Consider the following 24975-nt stretch of genomic DNA (forward strand, 5'->3'; position numbering starts at 1 on the left):
GGGTGTCTTTTTACACTGTGGTGTGGACTTTTCCCAAAGTTCTAAGCTCAAAGAGCAGAAATCCCAGAATCCCAGAAATCGTGGTACCTGAGACTGCAGGGCTCTGGCTTTTTATGTTACAGATAAAGAATTTGAAACCTAGAGTTGTTAAAAATAACATAGGTAAGATTTGAAAATGGAAGGCACTTTCTAATAATGATATAGTTTTCACTGGCATTTTTCTTTGGAGCTCAAAATTAAAACCCAATGAGTCTTGTAGGAAAATATCCATGTTCAACAGTGGGTTTCCAGGAAAATTAACTTTGGGAATGAAAAAGCTTTATAATGTATTTACTGTGACTACAGGAGTCAAATGGAAACTCCCAAAGAAGTCTTTCAGAAGTTGCTAAGTGATTTGTCGTGGTTTACAGGGGTAACCCTTGCTTCTCCAAGCTCGAGTCTGGGGAGGATAATCAAGGAGACAGTAATAGTCACAGAGGCATCAGAACCCCCGTAAGCCTCCACCCCTGAGAATCAGTGGCCCACATGTGGCCAGTGGCTACCATATCGGACGGTGTAGATATAGAACATTTTCATCATCGTGGAGAGTTTTATTGGATGACATTGCTTTATAGGAGGGGTCGGCAAACATTTCCTGTAAAAGACCAGTTAGTATATGTATTTTAGGCTTTGCAGGCTAAGAGCCCAAATTGAAGAGACCACGTGACTCTGTGGCAATGACCCAACTGCTTGAAAGCAGCCACAGATGATGTGTAAACAAACGGGCATTGCTGTGTTCCAATAAAACTCATTGCACAAATAAGCACTGGGCCTATTTGCTGAGCCCTGGTTTATAGAGTTGGCTACTGCGATGCTTTCTTTGTGGCTTCAGTATAAAGCATCCTAATCTGTCTAATGCTTCTATCTCAACCGGATGGTCAACAGAATGTACCTTTGACATCATGCTAACAGTTTCACACAAACATTATCAACATGTGCTCAGAACAAATATAAAGGATTAGAGCTTAAAGTTTCTTTTTGGGGGGTGGGTAAAGATACCCCTGCTTCAGCACGATTTTATAATTTTATCAGTGTGTAAATTTTTCATCTCTGGTTCTTTCCTCAAGCCTTAACGTCGTCTTCGTGACGAACAAAGCGTTCAGGTGAACACGATAAGGGCTTAAAACGGGCACAAGGGATGATAAGTATGAATATCACTCATGATCCGGTTTAGGCTAATCTGATTCCTTGTGTCTGCTGCATCCTTCCCAGGACTGCTAACAGACCTCCCAGAGTGCTGAACTGGAAGGCAGAGATAGTAAACATTAACTAGCTTTGTGACCTTGGGCAAATAATTCACATGATCAGGCTTGTGTTTCCTAATGTTACCTTCTAGCGCTTAAAAGTTCTGTTAGAGGCCTCTCCTAATGATCCAGTTGTCCGAAGCCTCCAGCCTGCATCTGCGCTTTTTATTGGATGATGTCGCCCTCTTCTGGATGCCTTCTGTATCTGCTCTGTGATTTCTTTCCAGGGCACCGTTTGCCTTGCTTTGCTTCGTTTAATTTAGCCTAGCCGATTGCTCAGGCCGAACTCCTCTGTATTACCATGCAGTATTTCATTCATGATCAGTGAGACATAAGTGTAGAGAATTTAAGTGGTCCCTTCACTTATTATTTTACTAAAATAAAAAAGCTGAACTGTACTGTAGAATTATAGTTACAAAAGACCTTAGACAGCATGCCAAAAACTTCCAACAAACACCATATACTGTTTTCAAATACATAATTACATTGTGAGAAAATAAAAACACAGGCAGAAATGAAACACGCCAACTTCAGGATGGAGGTAGCTCCTGGGGAGGGAGGGGGATAAATGGTATCAGAAAGAGGGGACTTTGTTTAGTTTTATTTATTGAAAAGAAGGATCTGAGGACAACGTGGCAAAATATTTATGTCCCGGCTGAGCTCGGTGGTGTAGATCTCACGAAATACTTTTATGTTCTCACACCACTTTCTTCACATCTGTCTATGGAAATCTCCTTTTTCTATCTCTGGATGATATTTTGGGCAGGTTCCAGAGCTTTTGCTGTCACTTTTAGGTATTAAAATTTTTTTTTTTTTAACATCTTTATTGGGGTATAATTGCTTTACAATGGTGTGTTAGTTTCTGCTTTATAACAAAGTGAATCAGTCATACATAAACATATGTTCCCATATGTCTTCCCGGTATTAAAAATTTAATACCTTTAAAAGTTCTTTAAAAACTCAATCTGATCTAAACAAAAGCTTTTTTTTTCTTTTTTTTTTACATCTTTATTGGAGTATAATTGCTTTACAATGGTGTGTTAGTTTCTGCTTTATAACACAGTGAATCAGTTATACATATACATATGTTCCCATATCTCCTCCCTCTTGCGTCTCCCTCCTTCCCACCCTCCCTATCCCACCCCTCTAGGTGGTCACAAAGCACCGAGCTGATCTCCCTGTGCTATGCGGCTGCTTCCCACTAGCTATCTATCTTACGCTTGGTAGTGTGTATATGTCCATGCCACTCCCTCGTGTCCTTCAAGCATCTCTCACCATGTCTGGTACCTGGACCTACAGGCTCAGACACTTCTGGTGTCAGCCTCTCCTCTTCCTTACTCTCTGCTGTCCCTTGAGCATAGAGACAGCTGCACGCACGTGCACACACACACACACACACGCACACGCACACACACGAAGCAGGGGCGGGAAGGAGAGGTCAAGGCAGAGAAATTGGATCTGACCGGCTCAGTTTGCGGTTTGGGCTGGTGCCCGCTGGCTGAGCAGATGCCCATGTGATGTGGGGCACATCTGGACTACTTGGAGCATCTCCCCCATGAGGGACCCCCCTACTGTGCCTTTGTCTGGCGCCGTCCTCTGCTGTGCTTCTGGCAGTGCCCCTGGCACAGGGCCTTTCTGTTGAGGTCTCCCAGCCCAGGCAGATGGAGCTCTTGGATGGGGTTCCCTCCAGATGCCATAAGCCCTGCTCTCTTCCCAAGGTCCCTTCTGGCCATGGGAAACACACCGCCTACTGTCAGCTGCTCTCAGCAAGGTTCCCTCCCCTCCCCTCCCTCGACCACCAGGGCAGCACAGCCACTCTCGCCTTTACCTGTCAGTGTGTCCCCTAGACTTCAGGGGCTCAGGCCAAGCTCTCTGTGGAAGCTGGACCTGCCCACTCTTGGAGTGAGTGAGGGGGACCCAGGACCCCTGCTGAGAGAAGGAAGCTCAGTCCTCTGACATCTCTTTGCCCACAGGTCTTCTCTGCCAATCTTCTTAAAGAATCTTTAGCTCTTTCTTTTATAGCCTGGAGATTGATGGACTTAAATGGCAGAGTATATTTTGGGACGCCCTCAGCAAGTCCCGCACTGATGACCTTGTACCTCGTTTTAGAAAGGGTGACACATAATATTCTTTGTTCTCAGCTGAAGTCCAGAGTCCCATTTGAACATCCTTTTAGTCACCTCTTGGCCAGGTGTCTGTGCCCTTGCAAAACCCCAGTTCCAAATGGCAGATCTCTGTCTAGAATGCTGTTTCTGTAATTGCCAGCTGTAGGCACATGAATCCCTCAGGGCTGGTTTCACCCCGGGCCTCGTTTTATAAGTCGGGGCCTTTTTGATGAGCCCAGGTCAAAGGGTTACCAATACATTTGTGAAGCTTGGTTTTTTAGGTACATGATAGTTATTACACTACATTTTATTTTCACTCTACAGAAATATTTAAAAATATAATTTAAGAAGTTATTCGAATCTGCCACACCGTGTTCTGCTAGTGAGGAGACGGAGATCCAGAAAGGCTAAAGCCACCTGCCCCAAATCACATGCCCAGAGTCAGAACCCACACCCCCAGCTGCCCCCCGGCCTTGGCTTTGTGACCTGGAAATCTGTTATACCACTTGCCCAAAGCGCAGAAAGAGTAATGCTCACTGCCTTTTTGAATTTGTGAGTATGAGTTTAAGATATTTTTAGCTTAGTTAATAGTAAGGGACCAGCTATCAAGTAGTCTTAGAGGTTATCAAGTTAGAGGTAACTTTCTGAAATTTGGAGGTATCTGGGATCTTACTCATCTCTTTTTTCTTTTTGCAATTTTATTTTTTTCATTAGTTAATCTATTTTATACATATTAGTGTATATATGTCAATCCCAATCTCCCCATTCATCCCAACCCCCCTTCCCCCCATTGGTGTCCATATGTTTGTTCTCTACATCTGTGTCTCTATTTCTGCCTTGCAAACCGGTTCATCTGTACAATTTTCTAGATTCCACATATATGCGTTAATATACGATATTTGTTTTTCTCTTTCTGACTTACTTCACTCTGTATGACAGTCTCTAGGTCCATCTGCATCTCTACAAATGACCCAATTTTGTTCCTTTTTTATGGCTGAGTAATATTCCACTGTATATATGTACCACATCTTCTTTATCCATTCGTCTGTTGATGGGCATTTACGTTGCTTCCATGACCTGGCTATTGTAAACAGTGCTGCAATGAACATTGGGGTGCAGGTGTCTTTTTGAAGTATGGTTTTCTCTGGGCATATGCCCAGTAGTGGGATTGCTGGGTCATATGGTAATTCTATTTTTAGTTTTTTGAGGAACCTCCATACTGTTCTCCATAGTGGCTGTATCAGTTTACATTCCCACCAACAGTGCAAGAGGGTTCACTTTTCTTCACACCCTCTCCAGCATTTGTTTGTAGATTTTTTGATGATGCCCATTGTAACGGTCATCTTTTAAGGAATAGCAATATACATACAAATAGAAGTCATGTGTGTACACACACACTATGACTTGTTGAAACCGAAGACATATTGTTCCTATTAGCTGAGGGTTTTGGTAATTAACAGTTAAGCCTAGTCTCACTTTATAAAAAGTAAACATGTAAGTCGTGGCCCAACACAGAGCTCAGTGACCACTTTATCATGTCGTTGAAAGTTTAAACAACCTTCTTCCATCTTCCTGGGATAGTTATCCATCCATTTGTCCATCCATGCATCCGACAAACATTTATTTGGAGCCTAGAATGTCTATCTCCTTCCTGTCCCCCACCCTGACAACTTATTTTATGAAACACATCCCACCTGGGTACCAGCACTTGATCAACTAACCACTAGTGGTTAATTTGTCTCTGCTCTTACTCTGCCAGAAGGGGATGGCTTCAAGTTTCTGGGGATTGTTTAGGGTCATGATGAGAACGGGTCTCAGTTGTGAGGATAATTGAGAAGACTGGATATTTAGAGGTGCACCCAAATGTAATGGATTTTTAGTAAATATTGGGGGTTTGGATCATGTCTCACTCCTTCCGGACTCCTCCTTCTTGTAAATAGGTGTGCCTGGCGGTGAGGAGGTGACTGTGGCACCAGGCCAGGAGTGTATGGTGCGGGTGCAAGCGTGCACGTGTGTGTGTGTGCAAAAAGCCCAGAGTTCCAACTTTTAAATGAGGTACCTCTAGAAATCTCTTTTACCTTTAGTGAATCTTTAAACAGGTGGAACTTCAGCATGCTTCAGAGCACACCCACTTTTTCAAATGCCATTTTTAAGATTTCTAAGTTATTCGAGAAGTTCATTGCATGATTTGAAGTAGATTCTGTAATTTAATTATATATTCGGTGACTCGTATTCTCTTAGGAGAACAGCTGCTTCCTTCAGTTGCCTGATGGAAAGAGACTAAACACTTGGACATTTTCAGTCTCTTGTTAAGCGTTTGTCGACATGTGGAATGTGTGCATGTTTGCAGGAGTAGAGGGGGCCGCGGGAGGAGGGTGGGGTTGTGAAGAGAGCACAGCTGGCTGCTTAGGAAGTCGCTCCAGACCACCGCCTGCGGTAAGGCCACCTTGGGACCAGGGCAGGTGCTTTAGCTTGTCTCCTCCCAAATGCAATTGTGTGAGTGTTGAGACTTAATTCTACTAACATCCCACAGATGTACTTTTTCTTGAAAATCAATTTGAGAAATTCTCTTCTGGGTAACTGATAATGGTAATTATAATCAAACCTCCTTTTTCTGGGATGGTACCAAAAATTACCACGAGGCTTGCAGACTCCCCCTCCTCTGGCCTCGAACATCCCTATTTTTCTGTGTAGACACAAGTCTCAATCATGTAAATAATTGATAGTATGCAGAGATTTAGAAGACATTTAGAAGGTATTCCTCTCCCTGTATGAGTCGTAGGGAGCACCTCATTCTCAGTGGGGAACTCCTGTAAATGACTCATCTCACTTCTATATTCACGTTTACTGGCTTCATGGTTGGAGGGTGTGGTGGGTTAATAGTGTCTCCCCCAAATTCATGTCCATCTGGAACCTCAGAATGTTCCTTATTTGGAAACAGGGTCTTGGTGGATGAAATTAATTTAGGATCTCGAGATGAGGTCATCCTGGATTTAGGGTGGGCCCTAAATCCAATCATTGGTGTCTTTTTCTTTGGCATTGGTAGTACATTGTTTATTTATTTATTTTTTTATACAACAGGTTCTTATTAGTTATCTACTTTATACATATTCGTGTATATATGTCAATCCCAATCTCCCAGTTCATCCCACCACCCCTCACCCTGCTTTCCCCCTTGGTGTCCATACATTTGTTCTCTACATCCGTGTCTCTACTTCTGCCTTGCAAACAATTATTGGTGTCTTTATAGAGGAAAGAAGAGGGGGATTTGGATGGAGAAGACACAGAGAAGACCCCATGTAAGGAAAGAGGCAGAGGATGGAGTGAAGCAGCTAAAAGCCAAAGAATGCCAAGGATGGCTGGGAGCCACCAGAAGTTGGAAGAGCCTTCAGAGGGTGTATAGCCCTGCTGACACATTGATTTCAAACTTCTGGCCTCCGGAATGGTGAGGGAATACATTTTTTGTTATTTTATGCCACCAAATTTGTAGTAATTTGTTGGAGCAGCCCTAGGAAACTCCATAGAGGGTGTTATTTATTGGTATTTCTTCCCAAAGTATTCTTTTTTTTTTTTTAACATCTTTATTGGAGTATAATTGCTTTACAATGTATGTTAGTTTCTGCTTTATAACAAAGTGAATCAGCTATACATGTACATATATCCCCATATCTTCTTTAGCTCACAACTCATTGACTACATTCAGCACAGGGGGTCTTCTATTGAACAAATGGAACAAAGTTTGGAAATTAGTCTGTATTTTTCCAAGAGATTACTAATGAAAATATAATTCATTAATTATATTAAGTATATAGTGTATAATTCATTAAGTATAGTTAATTATACGTATTAATTCATTTAATATACGCACATATATCGTATTCCTAACGTTTATGAGTTAAGAAATATTTTCACAAGGGCTTATTTACTTCTTACAGCATAACCTATAGTAGTACCCTGAGTACTGGATTAGTTCTTTGGTGCTGGGCAGAGGAAAAGACAAGAAGTTACTCCCCCCTTCTGGGACACAGAACCAACCAGACCTAATTTTTTTTTTTTTTTAACAGATTGTTTGTTTGTTCAACATCCTCCTCCCTCATGTGCCTTAACCCTATCCCTAACCCTGCCCCACTCCAGAAAGGACCCTATGCTCTAAAATCATTACTGTCATCACCACCCAACCGTACCCTCCACCTTCCAAACAAAATTCATTCCCTGTGCAGTTGATCGTTTATGATGTGGTTAATCAGATTACTTCTAATTCTAGTGGATGGGTTCTTGACTTTCTTATAAATTAGGAACATTGGCCTTTTAAGAGGATACTTATGTATTTGTTACCTGCCTTACTTCCAGCTACTGAAAGGTTGGAATGATCCTTAATGCTTCATCTTTAAAAAAAAAATTAATTTTAAAATTGAACTGTTGTTGATTAACAATATTATGAATATTGTGTTAGTTTCAGGTGTACAGCAAAGCAATTCAGTTTATATATATATATATATGTATATACACATACACAAATATATTCTTTTTCAGATTCTTTTCCATTATAAGTTATTATAAGATATTGAATCTAGTTCCCTGTGCTATACAGTAAATCCTTGTTGTTTACCTATTTTATATATAGTAGGTTGTATCTGCTAATCCCATACTCCTAATTTATCCCGCCTGCCCCCTTTCCCCTTTGGCAACCATAAGTTGGTTTTCTATGTCTGTGAGTCTGTTTGTAAATAAGTTCATTTGTATCATTTCCTAAATTCCACATATAAGTGATATCATGTGATATTTGTCTTTCTCTGACTGACTTCACTTATTAAGATAATCTCCAGGTCCATCCATGTAGCTGCAAATGGCATTATTTCATTCTTTTTTATGGCTGAGTAATATTCCATTGTATATATGTACCACATCTTCTTAATCCATTCCTCTGTCGATGGACATTTAGGTTGCTTCCATGTCTTGGCTATTGTAAATAGTGCTGCTATAAACATTGGGCTGCAGGTATCTTTTAGAATTAGAGTTTTTGTCTTTTCCAGATATATGCCCAGGATTGAAATTACTGGATCATATGGTAATTCTATTTTTAGTTTTTTAAGGAACCTCCATACTGTTCTCCACAGTGGCTGCACCAATTTACATTCCCACCAACAGTGTACATTCCCTTCCCTCCACACCCTCTCCAGCACCTAATGCTTCATCTTTAAAAAGAAAGTACAATAGTTTCACCAGAATGCTGCAGTGCCTTTGATTGTTCTTAGGCTGGTCTGTTGGGAGCCAGAGGTGTACTGTCCCTGGGATGGGAGGTATCAGTCAATGGCCTGAGGGCCTCATCTGGGAGACCCAGAGTAAAAGGGAGCAGGGTCTAGTTTCAAGGGATTGAGGCAAGTGGAGGAGACTGGGTACTGGGTCCAGTTGTACTGACTGGGAGGTGAATCTCATCTTCAGACAGCTGGTCTGATACTGGGGACTCAGTGTGAAGCTGAGGAGAGGAGCTGGGCTAGTCACCCAGCATCAGTGGTCCTGAGGAAAGGAGTGGAAAGGAATGACCTAACCTATTTTCACTTTTTCTTTATGCAGACTGAGGGTGTTTCACTTATTTTTGAGATCTAAAAAAAAAATCAGTGCTATCCATATCTTAAGAAAGTCTAGATTAATATTTTTCGATCTCAAACACAAGTGGAACATGCTCAATCTGTATAAAGAAAAAGTGACAAGTATTACCTCGTACTCTCCTTTCTCATCCCCTCAGGGTGACTAACTAATCAACAGCTGGTGACTATCCTTACACGTCCCATATGAACATAGATACACACGTGTTGTTCTTACTGTTGATCTCATTTGACTTGTTCTCACAAAAATGAATTGCACTGTAAACATTTTGTGACACTTGCTTTCACTCAATCATATATCAAGGACGTCTTTCTGGGCAACAAAGCTATGAATCTCAATTGTTCTGTTCAATAGTTAGGTAATATCCCATCACATGGACTTATTGAACTTTATTCAGTCATTTCCTTATGAATGGACCCTTAGTTCCTCCTCCAGGTTTTTGACACTAAAGATATTCTTGTACGACATCTGTGCATATTTTTGGTAGCATAAGATTCCCCAAAGTGGGATTCCTGGGCAACACCGTATGTGTATTTTAACAGATATTTCCAATTTGCTTTCCAAAAACATGATCGCATTTCACACTCTGATCCACAATGTAAGAAGGTCTGTTTCTGACAGTCTCGCCAGCACTGGATGATATCACTCTTTTTTAGTTTTGCCAACCAGATGGATGAGTGATGTTTTCTCCTTGCTGATTTTACTTGTTTCTCTCATCTGTAGGCCTAGAGGGGAACTTTCCTGGGCTTTGGAAAAAAGTGATAGGTCTGATTTAAATCCTGGCTCTGCTAATTCCCAGCTCTATGGTCTTGAGAAAGTTAGCTAACTTTTCTAGTTCTCAGTCTTGCAATTTGTAAATCGTTACAATTACTCAATAAAATACACGACGTGAAACTCGTAACACAATCTCTAGCAGCTACCAGAACTCAATACATGGTAGCTGTTATTGTTATAATTAATAAATAATGATATAAGGGGCTGGAGAAAGAATTGCGGATTCGTTATTACATTATTTCTCTTGCTTGCTAATGTGGTCCCCTCAGTTTACAGACTAAGTTTAAATGGATTAAAAATACTTTTAAACTCTCTATATTTGACTTTATCTTAAAGGGGTAGTTTATTATTCATTAAGTTAGTAATGCAATTACTCATTTATATAAAGAACATTTTTTCAAGTAATGGCCATATCGTAAGGCTTATGCTAAGCCTTAGGGATTTATCAGTCATGAGAGGTTAGGCCAAGCTGTGGTGACAAAGCATTCTAAAATCTTGGTGGCCTAAACAACATGGCTTATTTCTTGCTCTCTCTGCATGTCCGTTGGGGGTCACTCTGAGTCATCTAGTGTTTACTTGGGGACTTGTGATAGAGTGGCTACTCTCTGGCAGAGGGGAAAGAGCACGTGGCTAATGCACATTGATTCATTGGCCAAAGAAATTCATGATAGAGAAGTACCATCCTACCAGGTGCCAGGAAGGAGATATTTGTCCTGGTGACAATCACAGAAGATAAAGATGAAAAAGACAGAGTTGTGATTTTGAAGGAGTTCCCAGTTGGAAGGGAGGGGAGAACAGCACAGAGAGAAATTCTTTACTTATAATTAAAAAAAATATATTTTTAATTTTATTTTTAAGTTTTTTAAAATTGAAGTATAGTTGATTTTCAGTGCTGTGTTAATTTCTGCTGTACAGCAAAATGATTCAGTTATACATATGCAGACATTCTTTTTTATATTCTTTTCCATTATGGTTTATCACAGGATATTGAATATAGTTCCCTGTGCTATACAGTGGGACCTTGGTGTTTATCCATCCTATATATAATAGCTTACATCTGCTAACCCCAAACTCCCACTCCATCTCTCCCCCACCCCTCCCCTTGGAAACCACAAGTCTGTTCTCTATGTCTGTGAATCTGTTTCTGTTTCGTAGATAAGTTCATTTGTGTCGTATTTTAGATTCCACATATAAGTGATATCATATAGTATTTGTGAGACAAATAATTTAAATTAGGTGCTAGGTGTAGCAGGAGCTCAGAGGAAGGAAGGACTAACTCTATTGGTGCTGGGAGATGGGAAAGGTTTTCCAAGAGATGTTGATACTTGAGATTTAAACATTTTAAAATTATTATTTTTTCTTTTTTTTAATTTTCCAACTTTTAAATTTAAAAAATTGTGGTAAAACACACGTAAAATTTACCACCATAACTATTTAAAAATGTACAGTGGCACCAAGTACGTTATCATTCTTGTGCTGCCATCACCACCATCCATCCACAGAACTTTCATCTTGCAAGGCTGAAACTCTATACCCATTAAACAATAAATCTCCGTTCCCCCCTCCTCTCAGCCCCTGGCAACCACCACTGTACTTTCCGTCTCTATGATTTGACTACTTTATGTACCTTACATAAGTGGAATCATACAATATTTGTCTTTTTGTGATTGGCTTATTTCACTTAGCATAATGTCCTCAAGGTTTATCCATTTTGTAGCATGTGTCAGAATTTCCTTCCTTTTTTTTTTTTTTTTTTGCGGTACTCGGGCCTCTCACTGTTGCGGCCTCTCCCGCCGCGGGGCAACAGGCTCCGGACGCGCAGGCCCAGCGGCCATAGCCCACGGACGCAGCTGCTCCGCGGCACGCGGGATCCCCCCGGACCGGGGCACGAACCCGCGTCCCCCGCATCGGCAGGCGGACTCTCAACCACTGCGCCACCAGGGAAGCCCAGAATTTCCTTCCTTTTAAAGGCTCCATAATATTCCATCGTATGTACACACCACATTTTCTCTATGCAGGCAACTGTTGATGGACACTTGGGATGCATCCACATTTTGGTTGTGGTGAGTGGTGCTGCTACGAATATGGGTATGCATGTAACTCTTAGAGTTCCCACTTTCAGTTCTTTTGGGTATATACCCAGAAGAGGAATTGCTGGATCTGATGCTTGTGTTTTAAGGGATAAAAAGTTCACTAGGCAGACCGGTTGGAAAGCGTGTGCCAAACAGAAGAGCGGGTGCCAGGATGGGGAAGTGGGAGGGTGCTGAGCCCTGGGGTGCTTGGAAGACCAAATGGTGGAGAAGAGTTTGGAGCCAGGCAGGGCCAGAAGGTGGAGGCAGGGCCTTAACGTGCCTGTTCAGGGTCTTGGCTTTGACTCCACAGCTATGGGGGGATGGTCTTAATGACAGTGTCACCCTGTCAGGTGAACATATGCTCTGCAAGGTCTGTGGAGAGCCCTTCCAAAAGAGTTTAAATGATTTTTTTTCTTAATCAGTCCATTTCAAAAAATTTAAGAAGTGTCTAGTATGTTGTTGACACTCAATAAATTACTGAATAATGGTAATTTTATTAGAAGAAAATTCCTATGATCTCCAAACTCTGAGTTTCTTTAATGTGCCACAGACTTCCTGCATCCTTTTCCAATTAAATAAAATGCAGTATCAGGCAGCTGTTGTCACAAATGGCCAAATTGCTTTTCTTAAGTGGCCACGTTTCTACCCTTTTCTGCTGCCAGACAGAACTTTAATAGCACTAAGTACACTCAAGCAGAAGAAAGTAAATTAAAATTTCCAATAGCTGTTAACTTTGGACATCTAGCGTGTCACCGTCACATGCCAGCTCCGCTAGCCCAGAGGTTCTCGGAACTCATATCAGAGAAAAAGTTATTAAAATCCTTATAAAGGCAAAAACGTGCCATGGAAATCTAAATGTGCCAGTGTTTTATCAAGAACCAAATAATTTGTGTTAAACATATACATTCAAGGTGCTTGTAAAAACCACTCTCTGGAGAGAGGGATCTGGTAGCAGTCCAGAACCGTGTTCTTAGAAATGGTACAGCATTCTCTACTGGCCTTCCTCAAGTCAAGAATTTGCTGGTTCTACCAAAACCATCCTTTTCGGGGCCATGCCGTGTTTAAGGACAGTGTTTGGATTTCCTTCAAAACAGACTTGGGAAAAGGCAGGTGGAAGAACCCATGTTTCAGATGAAACCACAGAAATGTGTTTAAGTGATTTAACCCCCCAAGACTAGCTAAATGAACGTGCCGTCTTTGAGGGGGGCTGGACCTTGGGGAAAATCACACTGTTTCCTCCCCAATTCCAACCTTAGTGGACGCAAAGTCAAATCTAATGAGCAATAAAGCAACGTGGATGGAGAGAAAGCACCCAAAGCGCTACTTGAATTAGAAGGTGTGTTTTGGTGGTGGTGGCGGCGACCGGCTTTTATGGAGCATGAGTGCTTATGGTTATATTTCTGTTTTCATGTGTTTTTCTCTTCAGTGAAAGGAAGCGTAACCTTCTTTTTCTAAGCTCATGTGACTTTGGGGAGAAAATTTTTCGTCCTTTGGTTGGAACCCTTGTAGCCTGTTTTCATAGGAGGCCAGAAAGCTTTTGACTCAGGCCTTACTACAAAGGTTAAGATCCTCTCTCTAAAATGAAATGTCCCCTTTGTTGTCGATTTGACGCAGATGGAGGGTGGGTGGAGAGTGGGGATGTGTCCTCAGTCAGTACAGATATACTGGCCCTTCCGCTGCTGATCAGAGGTCAACCTTCTGTTAGCGTAACCCAGCACCTACCAAGGGCACGGTCAAAATGCTGCTACACGAGAAAGGACGTGACTGTTTCGTTTCTGTTAGCACGTGAAGCATGAGGTTGTCCAGGAGTTCTAAGCCCCAACCCCACGTTGAGTTAGATGTGCCCGGGAGATCCGGACTCCAGTCAGAATCCCACTGCTGACCAGTGTGACTGGGATCTGTTTTCACATCTGTATAATGGGGATACTGCTGCCTGCTGGGCTGACCTCATAGTGTAGCTATGCATGTCAAATAGATGTAAAATATGAAGTCCCATGCAAATGTAAAGGACTTCTTAAGGGATTAATATTATTATTGTTTGATAAAAATGGAAATATAGGCATGGGTAAATGTGGTGGAGGGAAAGGAGAGAGCTCAGGTGGACTCACTGGGTATCACTGCACAAGCAGAGAGGAAGTCTCGAAGGATGCCTGTTTCCTAGATTGGTGTGGAACCCGCCTCTTGCCCTTTGAGCCAGGGTGACCGACCCCCCAGAACTCTTCCAGGTGAGTGCTTGGACCTCTCTTTGCTTGGAGGCAGCTTCTCTTGCTTTGGTCTTCTCCTTGCCAGACTTGAGCTCCTAGCTCCTCACTCCCATTCTGATTCTGCCTCTGGACCTGGTGTTTGTATTTGGTTGCCTCGAGGTTTGACTCTTCACTCTCCCTTGTTGAGTTTAGCTTGGAACACCGCTGGCCGTTGCCCTAGCCCTCTCGGCTGACAACTGGTCTAGTTCAGCCGTTGCCCCACCATGAGTGGGGAAGTAGCCCATCTGAGCATCAGATGCTGGAACCAGCCTTCCTGTGGGGTAAGCCAATAACCATGGATTGGCTCCCTAGAGTAATGTGACTGGAAGCCTTGATCTTCTGGGATTTTCTCCATTTCAATGATTTCCCAATTCCCTTGTAAGTCTACTCAACCTCAGCAGAGATGTGTCCTCAGTACGAGAGCAGATGCAACTGGGAGCCATCTGGCTTGAAGGTGTAGCTTGAAATGCTGGACAAGGGCAATCAGGTTTTCTCGGATAGACCAAGATTTTATAGTTTTAGCTGCAAGTTTCATCCTAATTATGAGTGTCTGTAGAGACCTTCCTTAGTTCTTGGCCTCTGTTTTGTGAATACTTTTGTCATTCTGTCTTCTCACCTGTGCCGTAAACTCTGTTTCAGTTTAATCCAATTCACTTGGCATTTATTGAGCCTCTTCTCTGTTCTAGGCACTGTGTGGAGATGAGTGACTCCTTGTGGTAGCTAGTGGGTGGCTAAGTGTGTCCTTTCTTCTATAAAACTGTCCAGGCACTGGGTGTGAGAGACCTCCACGTACCACAGAGTCAGGATATGGGTGTTGGTGTCCAGAGCTCATTCTTGGAGAATTTGGGATGATATACTTCCATTTTGTGTGGTACCCATGGCTGGATAGGGACACAGAGAAAGAAGAATGAAAATGGCAGCAGGAAGGGAGGGAGGACGGGGTTGCTGTCTCAGTTTACACAATACCTCACAATTTTTACTGTTTGCAAAATTCTCCCATATGTATTCCAGGACTTTATCACTCCTTGTGAAATGGTATCTCTGGTCCCTTTCAACAGAGGAGGAAACTAAATATTTAAAAGGGCTACATGACGAGTTACAGTCTCGTAGTTAAATTGCATCTTCTACTTTTGTTAACCCTTCTTCACTCTGCTCCGGGCACAGTGGCCTCCTGGCTGTCTCCCAAATGAGCCCAGTGTTCTCCTGCCTTAGTGCCTTTGTTCTTGCTGTCCCTTCTGCCCAGAATGCTCTTTGCCCCATTTATCTGCATGGCCTGCTCTCTTCCTGCCTGACCACCTACAGATGCCCTCTCCTCCAGGACACTCAATCCCCTTTCCCAGTTTTACTTTATCCACAACAGTTTCTACCCTCTGACACACCGTATGTTTCACTTGTTAATTTTATTTATCATCTGTCTACCTTCAGTAGTATGTAAACACCACGAAGGCTGGGCTTTTTCTCTATTTTATTCACTGTTGCATCTGTACGGTGCTTAGTCCTATTCTTGGCAAGGAGGAGGTGCTCAATAAATAGTTTTGAATGAATGAATGGAGGTTCATCCAAGGGCCAAACCCAGTCCAGCTGACTTCAAGTCCTGCCTTCCATCTACATTGCATGAGGCCACTGGATTCTTCTTTTTTTTGTTTAGCTTTTTATTTTATATTGGAGTATAATTGATTAACAATGTTGTGAGAGTTTCAGGTGTACAGCAAAGTGACTCATTTATACATATACATATCCTTTTTCAAATTCTTTGCCCGTTTAGGTTGTTACATAATATTGAGCAGAGAGGCCACTGGATTCTGAGTTGATATATAGATTGATGCAGAAGTATGTTGGCATGACTGGTGGAGATAGGAACTTACCATCATGGAACACCTTCAAAATAGGTCGAATTCTCTTGGCTGTATTACTTTAGAATGTAGAATGCATATAACTTGACATTCAGAGCTGTCATAGCTCTGCAGATTAGGCAGAGAAATCTAATGTCCTCTTGGTGGATACAGCCTCATGCCAGGGTGCAATCTGCACAGCTGGACAAAGAGACCTTATCCTGATTCCAACTGGGAAAACACAGCCATGTGCTGAAGTGGGTCTCAGGGCCTGGGAGCTGCTGAGTTGGGGGGAGGGGTCACCTTGCTCCCCTCTTTGCAGAGTGCTTGTCATGGTCACCAGAGCTGCCAGGCAGTTTGGTGGGTGAGAACGAGAGAAAGGAGAAGGGAAAGATTTCACTTGAGTCTCCTACCTCAGAAGTGCAGGGCGCAGGGCATCTGGGGAGCAGCCTTGGGGGGGTGTGTGACTACCCGAGAGACTCTTGTGAGGGACCATGGCCCCCTGCTCCAAAGGAAGTTAGGCAAGCAGATTTCTGAGTCAGGGCAGTGGACCTTGGACCTTGGCGGGGGCCCTGTGAGCTTGGCTGTGTGTCCAGGGCTGGTGATCTAGGGAGAATCGTTCCAGGGGTGTTTGCTGTGGAAGAACGGGTGACTTCCTTTGTTCTCTGGCCACCTTCTCTAATGAATTCTTTCTTTCCTCAAATGAAATTGACTGACTGGTAACAATTTGCTAAAACAATGGGCAAGTATTCACCATGTTCTCTGGCCTGCAGAGGGCAGGTCTTATCCAGAGTTGCAGATTTAGGAGAAGATCAGCCCTGGAGAAGGGAACAGTTAGTGTTCAGTAGCCCAAGGTCTCCGTGGGTCACAGGCTGCTTAGAGCTGGCCTGAAGATTGGATTAGATCTGGTAAGACCTTTTCTGCCCCCTCCTCGCCCAGAAAGTCCTCAGAACTGGAACTCACGGTGGCGCATGAACAAAGGGGCAGGAAAGGGAGAGGCCCTAAGGATTCATGAGATCCTACAAGTGCCTGGTACCCTCTCAGTCACTTTAGCTAGTAATTTCTTTTCAGTCATGCAAAACCTTATCAAGTGTGCTTTCTCTCTAGAAAGAAACTAGACCCAGACCAGTAGATTCAGCTCTGTAACTTTCCTGAGTTACAGAGCTCATCAGGGGTGGAACTGGATCGCAAACCTGAAGCTGGCTTTCTTCTGGGACACACATGGCCACCCTCCCGATGGGGATAAACTAGAACCAGATAAACACCCTCCTGAAGCTTTCTGAAACGGGGCCTGTGCTCCACAGTACACAGATTCCAATCCTGTGGTTGAGATTTCCAAAGTTCGTGAGAGACCGAATATACAGACAATAACCAGATGATACATAAAAGTAGAACTCTGACCCCCCATCTCCAGCAACCAGTCCGGGAAGCCAAAATCCCTGTGACCTACGGGCCTAAACAGCCAAGCCATCGTAAAATCCCTAATTTTTCCCACACTTTCAACTTAGGACCAACTGGAGAAAGTCAAATATGCACCCTAAGCAACCAATCATACAGGGTGCCCCACTTTCACTCATCTCACCCACAGCTTCCCAAGGTCAGTAGCCTCCAATCAGGGCTTATCTGAAGTCTTCTTTTTTCTCTACTGTGAAACTTTACTGCTCCTCTGCCTGCTTTTGAGTCCCCGCCAAATGCACGTGATGGTGGCTGTCTCTCTTGCTATAGCAAGCTCTGCATAAAAAAATAAAGATGAGTGGCAATTCACACAAAAAAGATGTCCATCGACAGAGGAATGGATAAAGAAGATGTGGTACATACATACAATGGGATATTACTCAGCCCTAAAAAAACCCGAAAAAATGCCATTCGCAGCAACATGGATGGAACTAGAGATGATCATACTAAGTGAAGTCAGTCAGACAGAGAAAGACAAATACCATATGATATCACTTATATGTGGAATCTAAAATATAACACAAATGAACTTATCTATGAAACAGAAATGGACTCACGGACATAGAGAACAGACTTGTGGTTGCCAAAGGGGAGAGGGAGGTGGGGAAGGGATGGATTGGGAGTTTGGGGTTAGCAGATGCAAACTGTTATATATGGAATGGATAACAACAAGGTCCGACTGTACAGCATGGGGAACTATATTCAGTATCCTGTGATAAACCATAATGGAAAAGAATACACAAAAAAGAATGTTTATATATGTATAACTGAATCACTTTTCTGTAGAGCAGAAATTAGCATAACACTGTAAATCAACTATACTTCAATTAAAAAAAAATTTTAAAAAAATTTGCTTGTTTTCATGCGGGTGGTCTTCATTTATTTCCACACTCTTCTCAAGTAATTTCCTGCAAGGAATTGTCCCAATCCCTTAGCCTACAATGATATAAGCACTTCCTTGGGTATTGATCTTTTTCATGTTTGTGTGTCTTATCTCCACAATGAAAACGTTAAGCTTTTTGAGGGAAGGTACTCAAATATTTTCTCTAACGTCTTCTCAAAGACCAGCACAATCCTATGTGCTTAGTTAGCACTTATTAATATGTAGTTGATGGATTTATTTTGCTTTCATATTTCCATGGAAACTGATCATTTCCGTGGCAGAGTCAAGTTAGATGTTCCTCACACTTCCTTGCCATTTTGGAGGGCATATAAGAAAACGGTATTTCTCAAGCTCCATGAGGTTAGGCTGGGAATATTGGATTGAATTCTGGTCGATAAGAACATGAGCAAAGATGATACGACACTTGTGGTTTGAGGCAATTAAGAGAGGAAGGGCTTTCTCTACTCTCTTTCTGTTCCTTGTGGCTAGAGGCAAAGAACTCCAAGGTGGTGGAGTTGGAAGACAGAAGGCTTCGATATGCTCAGAGTAAAGCCTCATGCAATTGTTGCCTGACTTGCCTCCAACAGTGAAATGAGCAAGGGGTAGATCTGGGCTGAGCCTCTGAGATCTAGTCTACCCCCCAAGCCCCAAAACTGTTTGTGGAACCTTGACCAACAGTACAGTCTCCTTTTTTCATAGGTCACTGAGGAGGTCTGTCACTTGTGCCCTGCACCCTCCACTAGAACTTTTCTTCAACATAAACAATTTAACGATATTTTCACCATTGCAAAATGTATATTTGGTATGATCTCTTCCAATACACGCATCCAGGGCTGGCTTCGCAGGCACACAAGCTGTGTGGTTGCACGGGGCCAATATGCTTAGAAGGGCCCTACATTTAATTTAATGCTCTGATGTCACTGTCTTAAAATTCTTAATACGTTTTGAACAAAGGACCCCATATTTTCATTTTGCACTAGGCCTTGCAAATGATGTAGCCAGTTCTGACCGGGTGAAATGAGAACGGGATTAGAAATGAATATCAGCTGTGGTGAAGGTGGGGTAGATTGCTCTTTCAACCATGACAAGACGTAACATTTAAATCCTATAATGTAATAAATTTGAGAATAAAATATCTGTGTTAAAACTTTTCCATGGCTGTCCATGACATAAAATTCACCATAACATCAGAAAATCATGACCCAGAAGAAACAAAGGAAGTTGCTCTGTTTCTTTGTTCTCCACAGGGCTGGCGCTCACCGCCATGGGAATGATCTCTTCTGGAAGGTCCATGAGTGTGGGAAACGCTGGAATTTGTCTTGTAAGTCAATATATTTTCTAAATTTACTTTTCATGTTAACATACACATATGGTTATCTTAAATCCTTTCTGAAGTGAATTAAGGTATAAAAACATGAACATGGTATATGTTATGTGTTGAATTTTGTCCCCACCCCCCCAAAAAGTTATGTTGGATCCCAAACCATGGTACCTCGTAACATGACCTTATTTGGAGGTAAGGTCTTAATAGACGTAATTCAGTTAAAACGAGGTCTTGGGTGGCCCTAATCCAAAATGATTGGTGTCCTTAGAAAAAGGGGAAATTTGAACACAGAGACAGACAAGCATATGTCATTGAGAGACATAAAGAGAAGGCCATCTACAAGCCAAGGAGAAGGACCTGGAGCAGATCCCTCCCTCACAGCCTTCAGAAGGAACCAACCTTGCCAGTACCTTGATCTTGGTCTTGTAGCCTCAAAAACTGCAAGACAATAACTTTTCTGTTGTTCAAGCCACCCAATCTGTGGCACTTTGTTACATCAGCCCTAGCAAACTAATACAGTATGTATATGTAAAAATAATATCATCATAGTAATTTTATCATTGCATATGTATCCAAGTTATCTAAGATCATAGTAATTTTATCATCGCATATTTATCCAAGTTATCTAAGATGGATATACTAAAAATCTAACTAATTCCATAAGGCACAGATGAAAATTAGCTTTAATGATTGTAATCACCCTCTAAATAAAGAAAGAGATCTGGATTAATGCCATGAAATACATTCAACTTCAAGTGCCTGAATTATGCCATGAAGGAACCACAGTAATTTTACCTTTATACTTTTCTGCGTGCTTAAGGACACTTATTTCCCAACTAAAATTCATGAACTGGCTGTTCTCCCATAGTCTCAGCATGAATTTGGATGTTACATCTTCCCTGAACTCTTCCATTTTCTTTTTTCTTCCAGTTTTGGTCTGTGTTTTTTAGTTAATGTTGGCATCCATCAAATTGGAAAGAGCACCTCAGATTGGTTTCAGCTCAGACTTTATTTTAAAATATTGTGAAAGATGATACAGCAGTTACAAGACAATGGTTGGCCATCTCTTTGTTCCTGGGTACCTTGCTTATCACACCTCTCCTGTCAGTTGGTTTTAATTGTGCAAACTGACTGAAGACTATCAAGGCAGGAGAGAAGGAGGAACTTTAAAAACCAGTGGGCATCCTGAAGCAGAGGAAGACACTTTCTAGTTATAAAGTTAAGTGATCCAACAGTTATAGAAAAATCGATCCAAGCAAAACTAGTTATTGGTGAAATGAACTTCATTAGGGTAGGGATGTTTGACTCTGAAGTGGATGATAAATTCAGGAGCTGAGATTTTGGATGTTGGGTTGTTTGGTTTTGCTCTAGATATAGAGCCAGATGAACAATTCTAGGCACTTAAGAATTTGGAACCCCCATTTTTTTTTTTACATCTTTATTGGAGTATAATTGCTTTACAATGTTGTGTTAGTTTCTGCTTTATACCAAAGTGAATCAGCTATACATATACACATGTTCCCATATCTCTTCCCTCTTGCGTCTCCCTCCCTCCCACCCTCCCTATCCCACCCCTCCAGGCGGTCACAAAGCACCGAGCTGATCTCCCTGTGCTATGCGGCTGCTTCCCACTAGCTATCTACCTTACATTTGGTAGTGTATATATGTCCATGCCTCTCTATCGCTTTGTCACAGCTTACCCTTCCCCATATCCTCAAGTCCATTCTCTAGTAGGTCTGTGTCTTTATTCCTGTCTTACCCCTAGGTTCTTCATTACATTTTTTTTTCTTAAATTCCATATATATGTGTTAGCATATGGTACCTGTCTCTCTCTTTCTGACTTACTTCACCCTGTATGACAGACTCCAGGTCCATCCACCTCATTACAAATAGTTCAATTTCGTTTCTTTTTATGGCTGAGTAATATTCCATTGTATATATGTGCCACATCTTCTTTATCCATTCATCCGATGATGGACACTTAGGTTGTTTCCATCTCCGGGCTATTGTAAATAGAGCTGCAGTGAACATTTTGGTACATGACTCTTTTTGAATTATGGTTTTCTCAGGGTATATGCCCAGTAGTGGGATTGCTGGGTCATATGGTAGTTCTATTTGTAGTTTTTTCAGGAACCTCCATACTGTTCTCCATAGTGGCTGTACCAATTCACATTCCCACCAGCAGTGCAAGAGTTGGAACCCCCATTTTCTATTGGCATCAAGTAAGAAGTAAAATCTCCATTGAGGTGATAGGGTCCAAACTAAATTCAAATGTGAGAAATCTGTAAATCACAATGCTAGGACTTGAAACCCAGGGACGCTGGCCATAGGCTGTGGTTGGAGACTTCAAGCCAATGTCAGAACTATGGCCACAAGACAGGAAGTAAGAGCAGGAAACCACACAGTGGGTCAGGCATACCTACTGGAGGCTCAGCCAGTTCTGTAAGCCAGGAGGGAGACAGCCAAGAGCCCCAGGCTAACATGCAGACGGGACTCTGGTCAAGCAGAGACAGAGGCGGAATCAGTGCCTTAGAGAAACAGAACTAGTTATTGCTCCCACAATCCTCAAGGCTTGCCCCTCTTCTGTGCTATAGCTGACCAAGAGGATGGTGAGTTGGTGAAGGCAGTGTGGGGAAGCGAGAGTGCGTGGTCCATGGTCTAGAGGTCCAAGAACAAGCTGGAGACCAAGTAACCCTGAAATATCCTTTTCCGAGGAGTGCCAAGGTTAGAACTTTCTAGAACACCAGCCCTTTAATACAGACCTATATGGATATGGGGCTGATCTCAAAATTATATATTATTATAATATATGATCATCCTATATGGATTATTGGAGCTAAACTAGATAAAGGCAAAGTCTCATTGAGCTACCTTGAAATACTCACTAATGGCGAGAAAAGGAGCTGAAGGGCTTTCATTCAACAAACAGTTGTTAAATGTCTTCTATGAATCCAATACTGTATAAGGCAGTGTAGGTACAAAGATGAAAAAGACTCCATCTCTGGCCTCAAAGAGCTCACAGACTAGAAAGGCAGGTAGAGAGTGTGGCAGGATGTGTAAGCCAGGGTGTGTGCAGTGTGGGTCTGGAGTATGAGAGGGGCTTGATGGTAACAGTCTAATTGAGGGGTGATGACTGCAGGAGGGCTTGTCCTGAAGCTCAGTTTGCAGACAAGCCTATCATTCCTTACCCTGGTTGTACGCTTTTTCGGGGTGGTGTGAGGACGGAGTTTGGCACCAGCAGAGCTGGACCTAGGATAAGACATGTGAGGTACTTGCCTTGAGTGCAACAGGCAAGGGAGCACCAAAAAAATCAGTAAGCAAGACACATGAAATTTTAATGCATGCATTTTAATAGATGATGAACAAAATATTAAAATTTTCAGTAAAGACAGCATCAGCTCTGAGCCACATCGGAGCCTGAAGCAAGAGCAAAAATCAGTGGTACTGATCCTATTTTTATCTAAAATTCTGAAGCTTTGTTCATCTTGAATTGTTTGCATTAATTTTGATTATTCAACACATTGTCTTTAAGTATTATTTATCTTCATTTTATTAGGTGAAGTAAGCCAGTCATAAAATACTGCATGATTCCACTTATATGCAGTACCTAGACTAGACAGATTCCTAGAGACAGAAAGCAGAATAGTTCTCACCAGGGGCTGGAGTGAGGGGAAATGGGGAGTTACTGTTTAATGGGTGAGGAGGCTCTGGAGGGAAGACGAATGATTCTGGAAATGGGTAGTGGTGATGGTTGTACAACATTGTGAATATACTTAATGCCACTGAATTCTACACTTAAGATGGTTAAAACAGTACATTTTATGTTATGTGTATTTTCCCACAATAAAAACATTATTGGTTTTGATTACTGATTTGATTACTGAATGCTTTGGCATCCCCTGAAATGTGCCCCCGTGTTAGGTGCCTCATTCTCCTCTCTGTGTTTCCCAGCCTGGCACTGGCGCTTTATGCACGAGGTTTAGAGGCACCACAAAGAAAGGAAGATCCTGTGGGGGATGGAGAAGGGGGCATGCAGGGTGTCAGGGGAGGCCTGGCAAGGGAGTTATTACCTGAGCCTCAAAGGGGAAGACGTTTCCAGTAGGAGGCCCCGCATCTGGAGAGCGTGGAAGTGTGATAGAGTGTGGGTCCCTGGAGGAAGGCAGTGGGCCAGTGATGCTGGAGGGGCACGTGTGAGCCAGGGATGAGAGTGGGGTGGAGATTTGGGAAATGAAATGGCAGAAATAGTCTGGGACCAACTTGTGGAGGACCCGATGTGAGGGTTAACGTCCATCTGTAGGCAGTGGTGAGATGATGGCATGGTGAAGGTTATACACAGAGCAAATATTTGTTTCTAGAGTGCTGTGAACAGTGTGGGGTGTGGATGAGAAGGGAAGAAGACCTGGAGCCCGGAGGGCACCTAGGATGCTGGGATGCTATGATGGTCACTGAAGAGGATAGAACTGGGCTGGTGCAAAAACCAACGGGAGGGAGGCAAGAAGAAGGACTTGAGACAGATTTAGGAGGTAGAATTGATGGAGTCTATCCTTCCTGGAGTGATGGTTTTGAGCTTGGTTTCCAGAAGCCAAATTGTGGCTCTGCCACCTACTGACTGAGTGACTTTAGGAAAGTTTCTTTTCTTTTCTTTTTTAACATCTTTATTGGAGTATAATTGCTTTACAATGGTGTGTTAGTTTCTGCTTTATAACAAAGTGAATCAGTTATACATATATCCCCGTATCTCCTCCCTCTTGCATCTCCCTCCCTATCCCACCCCTCTAGGAAAGTTTATCCTCTGGGTGCCTCAGTTTCTCCATTTGTAACATGCGGATAATGTTAGTAGCTACCTCATAGGATTACCACGAAGATTGAATGAGTTACTATTTGTGAAGCACTTTGCACTCACCGGGCACAGAGTAAGTTCTAAATGAGTGTTTGTTAAAATAACAGATATACATAAAATGATGTTGCGGATCATCTTTCCGAGGCATTGTCAAAGAAGACGAGGATGAAATTCCTGGACTTTTTAGTGTGGAGTCACTGTGAAGTACAGGAAGAATGCCTGGGGTCTGGGAAGTTGAGAGATCCTGAGTATGTTATTTGTGCAAGGGAAAACTCTGGCCCTGGGGACCTGGGGCAAGATGCTATAGGTTTGCAGAAACAAAGCCGAGAGCTCAGTGGGATCCAGAGCTCCCTGCAGGTAGACCTGAGAACTGGAGGAACGCCCACTGTCATCTCAAGTGGGCTGTCCTCGTCCGGCTGTGGTTCCTGAGGGACCACCTCAAAGATTGCCAGAAAGCTTGGCCGCTGTTCTCTCATTTCCCGAGACAGAATCTGATGACTCAATTTGCTGCAGGAATTTGGTCAATTGCTGGGAAAGATTTATTGGCTTTTGCAATT

The 24975-nt window shown here is 42.5% G+C and overlaps 1 long non-coding RNA gene across 1 annotated transcript in view; it reads left to right on the top strand.

The window, feature by feature from the left end:
• The window catches only part of LOC137205052 (uncharacterized), a 66075-nt gene that overhangs the window by 34204 nt on the left and 6896 nt on the right, over nucleotides 1-24975 (top strand). Inside the window, exons 2-3 of the long non-coding RNA XR_010933978.1 lie at nucleotides 6639-6833; nucleotides 19502-19575. This is a non-coding gene — a long non-coding RNA (uncharacterized lncRNA). The remainder of the gene's footprint in view (nucleotides 1-6638; nucleotides 6834-19501; nucleotides 19576-24975) is intronic.

This window comes from Pseudorca crassidens, chromosome 13 (genome assembly GCF_039906515.1).
Source record: "Pseudorca crassidens isolate mPseCra1 chromosome 13, mPseCra1.hap1, whole genome shotgun sequence".
Lineage (NCBI taxonomy): Eukaryota > Metazoa > Chordata > Mammalia > Artiodactyla > Delphinidae > Pseudorca > Pseudorca crassidens.